The 12,095-nt window shown below is 40.5% G+C and overlaps 1 pseudogene; it reads left to right on the plus strand.

Annotated features, from left to right (window-relative positions):
- The first annotated feature begins 10,056 nt into the window (after positions 1-10,056).
- On the plus strand, positions 10,057-11,523 carry LOC114613644 (annotated as a pseudogene).
- Positions 11,524-12,095: the final 572 nt, after the last annotated feature.

Below are 12,095 nucleotides of genomic sequence, written 5' to 3' on the forward strand. Positions count from 1 at the left end.
ATGTCATCTGGTGTGTGTGTGTGTGTGTTTGTGTGTGTGTGTGTGCATTCATGAACACACTATATCATTTTCCAATATGACTCAGAATACTAACTACTGTTGAGGTATGGACAGACCTCTGTTAATGTGTTATGGTATCGTGCAGGTAACACTGACATAGTGGCTTCTTCAATTCACTCTGCAACCTGGCTATGGAGGGTTTTCAGTGAGGCTGTCCTGTGCATCACCCACCACAGAGAACAGCAAGAGCATCATTTATTACATGCTGCAGTTCCATAGGTGAGGCAAAGCCTCATCCCAATGAGAGGGTGGTACGATTTGATGGCAGGAAATAAATCAGGCATCAAATCAATCAATTAATAATCAAAAAGAATAATACAAAGAGTTATGGAAGCTAAGAGGTGATTCTTTGAGAAAATCAACAAGATATACAACCCCTTACCAACACAAAATAAAAGCCAGAGAGACACTACCCAAATTACCAAAATCAGAAACGAATAGAAGTCATAACAATAGACACGAAGCAAATTAAAAATAATAATAATAATTAAATATAACTTCAAAAACCTATGCTCCAAAAAATTGGAAGATCTTTCTGAAATGAGTAATATTATAAATAGATACCAATTACTAAAGTTAAATCCAGATCTGGTAATGTAAGTAAATTATTCTATAACCCCTAAATATATAGAAACAGTCCTCAGAAGTCTTCCATAACCCCTCCCCCAAATAAAAGCCCTGGATCACATAGTTTTAGTGCAGAATTCTACCAGACTTTTAATGAAGATCCAATACCAATAGTCCTCAAACTATTCTACTAAATATCAATAAAAGGAAGATTGCCAAACTCCTTTTCTAAGGCCACAATCAACCTGGTAACTAAATCACACAAAGATACAACATGACAAGGGAATTAGATAGAAAGTTCCACCATGAACATTGAAGGAAAAAGACTCATTGAAATATCACATACAGAATCAAAGAACACATTAAAGACAGCCTACAGTTTTCTATGTAATTTCTCCATAACCTTGACGGTACTTATTGTCTCATGGTATTCCTTGTAGAGTAAGTGGATAAACTTACTATACAAGTGGATAAAAGCAACTTAAGGTTGCTTTTCTAACAATCTTGTATCACCTATTTGAAATTTTACTATGCAGTGGCTTGTTAGGCTCTAGGGGAAACACTTTCGCCTGTGTCTGCATATATGTCTTTAGGTATTTCTAACAATACTTGTCTAAATTTCTCTGTGTCTGAGTATTTTTATTTTTATTCTGGTTTATAAGTCTCTCTTCTTTTGGCTGGAGCAGACACCTAGCTGGTCTGCTCCTAGGGAGACACCATATCCTGAGCCATCCTAGAGGAACCACTGCACTCAGTGTGGAGGGTAAGAACCCTTTTCCACTAACCTATGCCCCAGAGCTACAACTGGGAGCCTGGGGAACTTAGGACTCCTCAGCCACCCAAACTCCACTGCTCTGGAATACTACTTCCCTTCTGCCAATTGATTGGTCCTTTTGGCTGGGGCAGACACCTAGCTGGTCTGTTCCCATAAAGACACCATATCCTGATCCATTCTAGAGGAACCACTACACACAGAGCAGTGGGTAAGAACCTGTTCCCACTACCTTATTCCCAGAGCTACATCTGGGAGCCTGAGGTGTTCAAAACCCATTGGCCACCCAAACCCCACCCCTCCGGAATACCACATCCCTTCCTCCCCTTGCTTGGTCCTTTTGCCTGGGGCAGACACCTAGCTGGTCTGCTACTGAGAAGCTACCATATCCTGAGCTAACCTAGAGGAATCAGTGCACTCACAGCAGCGAAGGAACGACTGCACTAAGAACAGCAGGATTTCAGGTTCACAGAGGAAGCGGAAGTTCTAGCAGTTCTTCCACCCAGGAGCTCAGGATCACAGGAATACAGGGACATCTGAATTCAGAGGAGTTCTGACACAAGCAAGATACCTGAAAAGACAGGCTCCAGTCAGAGACAGTGAGTGCAGATAGCACTAGAATTAACCAGATGGTGAAAGGCAAGTGCAAGAACATAAGCAACAGAAACCAAAGATGCTTGGCATCATTAGAAACCAGTTCTCCAACCATAGCAACCCCTGGACACTTCATCACACCAGAAAAGCAGGATTCATAATTAAATTCACTTCTCATGATGATGATAGAGGACTTTAAGAAGAATATAAATAACTCCCTTAAAGAAGAACCACAAAAATCCCTTAAAGAATTGCAAGAAAACACAACCAAACAGGTGAAGGAATTAAACAAAACCATCCAGGATCTAAAAATAAAAGTAGAAACAATAAAGAAGTCTCAAAGGGAGACTATGCTGGAGATAGAAAACCTAGGAAAGAGATAAGGAGTCATAGACGAAAGTATACCAATAGAATACAAGAGATAGAAGATAAAATTTCTCATGTAGAAGATACCATGGAAAACATTGACACACCTGTCAAAGAAAATGCAAAATGCAAAAAGCTCCTTATCTGAAACATCCAGGAAATATAGGACACAACTACCTGGGAAACTACTACTTAGAAAAAGCAAGGAAGTAATCTTCCAACAACTCCAAAGAAGATAGCTACACAAACATAATTCCACCTCTAATAACAAAAATATCAGGAAGCAACAATAATTTTTCCTTAATATCTCTTAACATCAATGGACTCAATTCTACAATAAAAAGATATAGACTATTAGACTAGATACATAAACAGGACCCAGAATTTTAGTGCATACAGGAAATGCACCTCAGTGACAAAGACAGACACTACCTCAGAGTTAAAGGCTGGAAAACAATTTTATAAGCAAATGGTCCCAAGAAACAACCTGGAGTAGCCATTATAATATCAAATAAAATCCACTTTCAATGAAAAGTAATCAAAAAAGATAAGGAAGGACACTTCATACTTATCAAAGGAAAAATCTACCAAGATGAACTCTCAATTCTGAACATCTATGCTCCAACTGCAAGGTCATCTACATACATAAAAGAAACTTTACTATAGCTCAAAGCACACATTGCACCTCACACAATAATAGTGGGGGATTTCAATGCCCCACTCTCAGCAATGGACAGATCATAGAAACAGAAACTAAACAGAGAAACAATGAAATTAGCAGAAGATATGAACCAAATGGATTTAACAGATATCTATAGAACATTTCATCCTAAAATAAAGAAATATACCTTTTGCTCTGAACCTCATGGTATCTTCTCCAAAATAGACCATATAATTGGCCACAAAACAGGCCTTACCAGATACAAAAAGATCCCTGGCATCCTATCAGATCACCATGGACTAATGTAGGAGGCCGTTTGAGTAAACAACGATTCGCCATTTCAAGATGGCGCCGGCTGGTTAGGCTGCTTGAGTCAACAAGCCTGTTGCACATGTGCTGGCTGCTTGGTTCAGGCCACTTTTCTTATGCTAATGAAGCATTGCCTTGTGCTCCAATCACATACTTACACACTAAGTGTTAGAGTATATAGGTCAGGCTCCTTACCCGCTCAGGGTCCTTTGCAAGAGCTATAGCTGAAATAAAGGTCTGCCGTGTCTTCCTTGCTGGCGAGGTGGGTGCGTGTGACATACTAAGGCTGGTCTTCAATACTGACAAAAACAATGGAAAGCCCACATACATGTGGAAAATGAACAATGCTCTACTCAATGATGCCTTGTTCAAAGAATAAAGACAGAAAAAAATTAAAGACTTTTTAGAATTTAATGAAAATGGAGACACATCACACCAAAACTTGTGGGACTCCATGAAAGCAGTACTAAGAAGAACACTCATAGCTCTAAGTGCTTACAAAAAGAAATTGGAGAGAGCACACATGCATGTTATTCGATGATGTGCTGTTTGTGTAATGTCACGCTGAACTGTCACAATGACCTCGTGAGATGGTGACTGTAAGAGGTGTGATCCTTTGCCAGGCAGGCGCACTATCTCCCAGTTGTTGTGTGTGTTGGTTGCTAAGAGTTTACAGCTCTTTCTCCAGAGAATTCTTTTCAATCCAAGAGGAGCCACCTGAGGCTATTATCCCCCACACCAACCCTGGGTGGATAGTCAAGAAGCATGACTCAGAGAGTCAGGCCTTTGCTGCAGGGTGACTCTGCCTTTTGGTGAGGCTCAAAGCTCCCTGTGGTTTAGTTTAGAACTAAACCCCAGCTGAGGCCACAGAGTACTGCCCTGTCTTAACCCTAACATCTCTCTAGTTTTCTCCTGAGATACTTACTCCCTCAAGAAATTAAGAGAACTTCCCACCTTTGCTTGAGTATTAACCAAAGGTAGTCCCAGGTGCACTAGCAATATTCCCATTTACAACCCTCTACTCACTTACTGAGAATTGATAATCAGTCAAATATAACTATTCTGCTTCTGGGAACTCAAAAGTTCATGATTAAGACACATGGTCGCCAGTAGGAAGCAGTGGTTATAGTTATAAACACACACACACACACACAAACACACTCACAGACACACTCTGAGGACCCTACTTTGAATGGTTCAACTAAGGAGTGTGTGTGTGTGTGTGTGTATGTGTGTGTGTGTTTATAAACACTTGCTTCCTACTGGTGACCATGTGTCTTAGTCATGAACTTGTAAGTGTGTGTGCGAGCACATGCAAGTGTATGCATGCACATGGAGGACAGAGATTGACACCAGTTGTCTTCTTTAGTTACTTTGTACCTGATTTTTTGAGACAGGGTATCGTACGGAACCTTGTGGTCACCAATTCAGCTGGACTCACCCTGCACTGTGAGCACTGAGATGGCAGACAGGTGCTTGCCACACGCCTAGCTTGTCTATACGTTTATGTGGATGCTAAGGACCAAGCTTCAGTCCCTACACGTGTGCAGCATCCTTTTCAGCTTGATGGAATCGTACTTGGAATTTGGATCTTTTCCTGAAGTGTCAACATGTGGAACAATACTCTCTCATGATGCTCACCGTCAGCGAGCTGAAACTCCTAGCTAGCCACACGAGCTACTTACCACTTCACTGACAAACAAGGCTTTGTGTTAGACGCTTCTCCCCAACTACTATACTCTGTAGTAAAAGATATGCTTGGAGTCTCATTCCCCTCCTAGCCTTTTCCACTGTTATCCTGTAGGTATCTGCTGATGGTTTCAGGTTTATTAGCTCTAGGTTTCATTTAGAAGAAAAACCTTTCTTTTTACTATGGCATACTATATATCTATATCTGTATCTGTATCTGTATCTATATCTATATCTAGATAGATAGATAGATAGATAGATAGATAGATAGATAGATATATTTCTGAGGTACTTTGTTTGTTTTTCCTTTTTTGCTTAATATCAGCTTGAAAGTCATTCTATGTTGGTTCACAGAGCTCACTTAGCCATCTTCCCTGCTTCTGAGGTCCTATGTTATTAAAACCAACACTTGTTATTTTCAATAAATTAATAAATCTGCTTAAGTTTCTCTAATTCCCACTATGTTAAATATTAACACAAAACATAAATCACATTATCTGGGGGACTCTTCAGCAATTGTGTAGAATACAAGGGTACCAAGAATGATGATACATGCCTGTAATCACAGCAACTTGGAAGGCTGAGATAGAAGGGTCAGTCCTTATGAATTGTGAGCTCAAGGGTAACGTGGGATATACAGGACTACACAGCCGAACAGTTTATATTTTTAAAAACAAAACAAACTTAAAGGTGTCCTGAGATGGGAAGAGGAAGAACTACTGTTCAGAAGAACCTAAATGTGTGCTGTATGTAAAGAGACACTGGCTTTGTAACACAGAGGCTCCAACAGACTAAGGGCACAGAAACAGCAGAGACCGTATTACAGTGGCTTGAAGCCTCCTCTTCAACATCACCCTCTCCAAACACTCCCTGGGAGTAGTTCCCATTAGCAGAGAATGACACAGACTTCAGGGAGCATCGGAACTGATAGTATTTGACCGTACACTTGTCTCTGATGAGATTTAACTACTATGTTTTGTCCACATTTGATGTAATGCTTAATTTAGCTTTAGAGTTTACCAGTTCATCAAAAAGTTCTACTCCTAAATGTATAGATGCATATAAACATGCGTACTTTATCCATTTCTAATATTTCCTTAGTACAGAGTTGTACAAATTCTTTATGTACACTGGGCATCAGTCCTTCATCAGACATATTTAGTGTAGACATTCTCTCAATGCCTGAGTTGATTTTTCAGTTACTTAGCATTTTATTAACAGAACACACAATCTTAGTGCTAATGAGATCCAATGTATGGTGTTTTGCTGTATGATCTCAGTTTTATGTACCTGTTAAGTCCTGCCTATCTCCAGACAGGGAGCATCTCTCCCAGAATGTTGTCTTTTACTTAGCATGGTCCTTTTTCACAAATCACTGCTCTGTTGTATCTTTCTACAGTCTGCTTCCTTTCTCTGACTCTTCTTATCTCTCAAGCACCATTTCCAAGCTTTCTCTCTCTTTGATTATAAATACTGTGTATTCATCAAAGAAAGCTTAGAGAGAAGACAAAGTGAAGAAATAATAACGGTAACACCAATTCTACATGTTTGGTTGAACAGGATGATTAAAGGAACAAGCTAGAGAGCAGACTGTCTGCACTTGAATTCTGTTTCTGCTACCATCTGGTTGTGGTACTGGGTAGTATTTTACATGGTAAAGAATTCACAGGACTCAGCAGCACTAGGATTTCTGTTGTTTCGAAGCATGTTTCTCTGAGAGAATAGTATGTCAACAAATGTGGAAGTTCTTCTCAGGGAAGGCTCTGAGTCTTATGGCCCCAGGCTTTTTATGTGGAGTTAGTAGTGCCTGTATATCCAGTTCCATGAATCTGCCTTGGCCTCCAAATCTCAGGATCCAGCAATGAAACTAAAGGACATTGTCAGCTTTTGGTCTTTCCTTTTGAAGATTACAATCTACTTTAGGTACTAAAGGAGGTGGGTGGGAGAGGTGTGAACCGCAAAGAATAAGCCATCAGACCTTCCATTTGAATGTGTTTGCTTCCCAAATTTGGACATCAATTGTATAACTCTCTTTCTCAGCTTCCTCCTGGGCTCCATCTGTCTTGATTGCCTTTGCCTGAAAGTACAAACTGAGGTAACGTGGGGTGGCAGGCTATTTGTTTGCATGGTTATTTCAGGAAGTAGAAATCTAGAAGTGAACATAGAAAAGAAATGAGACAGGGAAGAGATAAGCCGGAAGGGAAGGAGTGGTCATGAGCTATTGAACAGCCAAGGATCAATCCCCTTGACCAACCATGGAGCATGGAGTGCCTAACAAAGGGTCCGCCACAGTGTGGGGGGTTGGGCCAGTGAACCACTGATATCTTCTACCATTGAGGGATTAAACTTATTCTTCTACTTGTCTGTAGGAAAAATCAAGAGGTGAAGTTTGGACATTTTAAGGGGAAGCTTCCATCAGTACATAGAACATCCCTGATACACACATGCACACGAAGAGGCACACACATGCACACTGAAGAGGAGCAAGCCAAGAGCATAACATGCGGAGTGCAGAAAGCAGGAAGGGGCTGATGCCAAGCACACCTGTTCTGTGCATCGCTTCCTGGTACACAGGCAGCCAGTTTCAAAGTCTTCTATGGCAAAGAGGGAAGACCTGAAGAATTGACTCCTCCAGTCTTGGAGTAGTTGTTTGCTTGTTTACTCTTATTTACCAATAGTATTCCAGGACAATGGGTACTACGATACCAAGTCATCTTGTGGAGTGGAGCCAACAAGCTCCTATTCCAGGTTCCAGCTGTCCTCAGATAGAGAATGTATCAAATATTAAACTGGCAAGAACAAATACTATACTAGTTCTTGGCCCCAAGTCCAGGAAGCATCCAGTCTTGTTTGTTTTTTTTGTTTTTGTTTTGTTTTGTTTTAAGTCATAGGGATATCTACCTTGTCAGGCCCTAGTCTTGGTTCTTGACACATTAACATAATTTAAATTGTTTCAAACTTTTCTAATAAAATTATTTTTCTTGCCGCAGACCCAGACAGAGCTTTGCAGATTAGAACTAGAGCTGTTCTCAAGATCAAAGGAGTCCTCCAGCAGCTCCATCTCAGTGAGTGACTGTCTGCAATCTAGGAGTGGGAGCTCCTGCTGTCATCAGGATGCCACAGATCAACCACTTTCTTAATGCTGGCCATGCGGTGTATTTTCATTTCTCATACTTACACACTAAACGCTGTGCCAAGAATCTCTGTGTATGAGGCTTTGTCACACTATTTACTAAGACAGACACCATAAGTGCAAATGAATATGACTAAAGAGTAATACGTCTATAATGTACTTTGTTCCACGTATTCTTTTTTCCCCAAAAAAGAGTACATTTGACTAATGTATATGCACTGCAATATGTGGACATAGACTCCAGTATATGCACTGCAATATGTGAACATAGACTCCAGTACCCGTAGGCCATGGGATTCTGGGAAGTGCTCCTACCTGAGGGAACCCTCAGATCAGAAAGAGGAAGGACAGCAGATGCTGGTGCTGTGTTGGAGAGGAAGCTCTTCTTCTCAAAGAGAAGGCAGTACAGTGAACAGAGAGATGGAGGTTTTCTTGATGCTTCTGTACAAGGGTGTACATCCTGGCAGGGTCTTCTGCTCACAGATAAGGGTATCAACTCTCTGATGGTGGTGGAAAGCTGTGATGGGTTGAGGGGAACTCAGAGGCAGGCAGGGATCTCCTAAAAAGTATCGGAGTCTGAGGTGAGACTTGAGGATTTTGCTGGTAGTCACGGGGCAGGAGATATTGCGTGGAATAGAGACTTAGCAGCTTAATAGATATTTGTGGACAGAATGTGAGGAGTAAAACAGAAAAGCCTCAAGCCAATAATACTGGCTATTATGTTTTAAAGACTGACATTTCCAACCATGACAACATGACTCTCCAAACTGAAACCAAACACAGGCAGGCCAGTGACAGTGTGTGGAAATATGACCTGAATTCAGTCTTCAGGTACCGCATGATAAATAGAGAGAACAGACTCCTGCTAGCCTTTATCTGCCTCTATAGAAGTTTGAACCGTGAAACTGCAATAAACATAATAGACTCCTTCCTTCACAAAATCCATACATACAAATATATATAAAGAAATGTAAAAACTTTTTTAAAAATTATTTATTTGTTTTAGTATATGAGTACACTGTAGCTGTCTTCAGACACACCAGAAGAGGGCATCAGATTCCATTGCAGATGGTTGTGAACCACCATGTGGTTGCTGGGAGTTGAACTCAGGACCTCTGGAAGAGCAGTCTGTGCTCTTAACCACTGAGCCATCTCTCCAGCCCATAAAATCTTTTAAATCACTCTTGAATATAATTATTGTTATTAGTTCCAAACCTGGAAATCATGGATAAATCCATGAAAACACATTTTCTCTTTTTCTTTCTTTCCTTCCTTCTTTCTTTCTTTCTTTCTTTCTTTCTTTCTTTCTTTCTTTCTGTCTCTCTCTCTCTTTATATCTCTCTTTCTTTCTCTCTTTCTTTCTTTCTTTTTCCTTCCTTCCTTCCTTCCTTCCTTCCTTCCTTCCTTCCTTCCTTTCATTCCTTTCCTCCCTCCCTACTTCCATCATTTTTCCATACTTCATTCTTTTCCTCCTATTTTTCTTTCCTTTTTTTAGACTGGTATCTGAGTCTTTCTCTAAAACTTAAATTTCCAAAAAGGTCAGACTAATCCCTGTCCTCACAAAGCTCTGGTTCCAGTGGACCTGGCATCAGAGTGTTCAGAAGATAACAATGATACCACAAAGAGAACAGAGAAAAATTCAGAAAGTGAGGAACTCTTTAGAGGAGGAGATCAGAGTAGTATCCTTACATCAAGTACAGGGACATGAAATGAAAATCCAGGCAGACATCTGAGCAGTAAAACATTAAACAGTTAATGTTAATGGTATAGTGAGAGGCTCTGAGGGAGTAGAGGTCATGTTGCTTACCTCCATCAAAGAAGGTGGGCACACCCCTACCCATACCCCTAATCTGAGTTATTAATACACCTGCACAATAGTGGTAGTTTCTCTCTCTTCACTTTTAGCTTTTCTTTTAGCCTCCTGGTTCCTGCCCACCACTGTCCAGGTCACCATTGAATTAGTGCCACCCCAAGTGGCTGAAGGAGAAAATGTCCTTCTTCTTGTCTACAATGTACCAGAGAATCTTACAGGCATAGCCTGGTTCAAAGGAGTGACAAATATGAACCTTGGAATTGCAATGAATGTACTGGCGTTTAACACAAGTTTTTTAGGGCCTGAACACAGTGGTAGAGAGACAGTGTACAGAAATGGATCCTTGCTGTTGCACAATGTCACCCAGAAGGACATAGGATTTTATTTTCTATGAACTTTAAATAAACATAAAAAATTGTATCAATAACATCCATATATGTCCATGTGTACAGTAAGTGATTCTTTGTGAACTCTGGGTGCTGGGTGGGGTTCATTCTATGACACACACACGTGTCAGGCCTGGCATGTGGTCATATCTCCTCTACATTGTGACCCTATGTAGTGGTTTGAACATTTATTTCAAGACACAAGTGATGAAGAATAGTAGAAATAGATCAAAATCCTTTATTTGACTTCACATTTAAGATAGGTGGAGACATGTTGGTTAATTCAGCCAGGAATATCTTCTCGAGAAAGATCTTTAGGCACTGAACATTGGGCCTGGTTGAGAAATACATAGCATACCTACAGAGATGAGAGAACCAGGAATCTTTGACTCAAGACCTCTATACCAGACTCAACTCCTGATGGTCCTGAAAAGCATTTTACAGAGGTTGAATTTGTAGTTTATGTTTGCAGGGAACAGTGATGTCAAGTAGTCAAAGTCTTGTGCTGTGTGGGACCAGGCAGTGCAGTGCCAGAAAAGTCATGGTTAGGCTATTCCCCTGGACATCTCCAGATCTTTGAATTAATTTTGTATATATACATATGTATATATGTAAAATTGCTCCCTGGCTCTCTCTAAGAGTCAAGAGTGTAGGGTCATAGAATGCTGATCTGTGGGATAATCAAAATGAAAGCTGGAGTGAACGATTGCATTGATAGTGAATAAAAGATTGGACTTTGATCTTAAAGGGAAGTGCTATCCTGGGAATTTTTAGAAAAGGAAGAATATCTGTCTTGAGCAGAACAGAGAGGCAACAGTTTGAAAGGATGTCTCAAGAACATAGGCCATCAGCTTGTAACATACAATTTGACTATGAGTCATTTGTTTCCCTATCACTTCCTCAGATGCCTCTTCAAGCTGAGGCTGGTCCTTGGCACTTAGCCGAATTGAAAGGTCCTAACATTGATGGATCTTTTTCTTCTCTTCTATCCTTTCTTTGGACTTGTGGACCTCTTCCCCCTCTCTCCAGCTCACTATTGGATCAGTGCCACCCAATGTTGCTGAAAGGGGAAGTGTTCTTCTAGTTGTTCACAATCTCCCGGGGAATCTTTGAACCCTTTCCTGGTACAAAGGCATGAATGTGTCCAGGAAAATGAGGTTGCTAGACACATAATAGCCACAAATTATACTCCTTATGAACTCTAAGTACAGATATGAAAATAGGATTAGCACATATACAACTCCAGGTGGACAGTAAGTAATTTTTTGTGATAGTTCAGTGCAGTGTAGAGCTTAAATAGACAGGGCTGTCATACCTAGCCTGTACCTCTTTTCTGTCTTCACTGTGATCCCATATTGATTTTTGAGCACTTGGTACAGGACACACATGTTTGAGATAAATGGCCTTTGTCCTTTGACTCTTAACCCCCATCAAGGAAGACCTTGATGGAAAGTCACTTAACCTACCATATAAGACTTTTCCTGGTATCTTAGGACTCTAGTCAGGCATTTGAAGAAACCACAGCATATTCAAGGAAAGGTGAACACCAGGAAGCCTTGAACACTGTCATTTTTCCAAGGCCAGACTAAAGTGAACTCGGCAAGAATTGTCCTGGGATTCAACTTCTACTTTCTCTCAGAGGTGATAGGGAACAATGTTTTTTGTTGTTGTTGTTGTTGTTGTTGTTGTTGTTGTTGTTGTTTTTGACTGTCTTTTTTTCTGTTTTTTTTTTTTGAGTCCTCTTT

This window comes from Grammomys surdaster, unplaced genomic scaffold, assembly GCF_004785775.1.
Source record: "Grammomys surdaster isolate TR1022 unplaced genomic scaffold, NIH_TR_1.0 126250, whole genome shotgun sequence".
Taxonomy (NCBI): Eukaryota; Metazoa; Chordata; class Mammalia; order Rodentia; family Muridae; genus Grammomys; species Grammomys surdaster.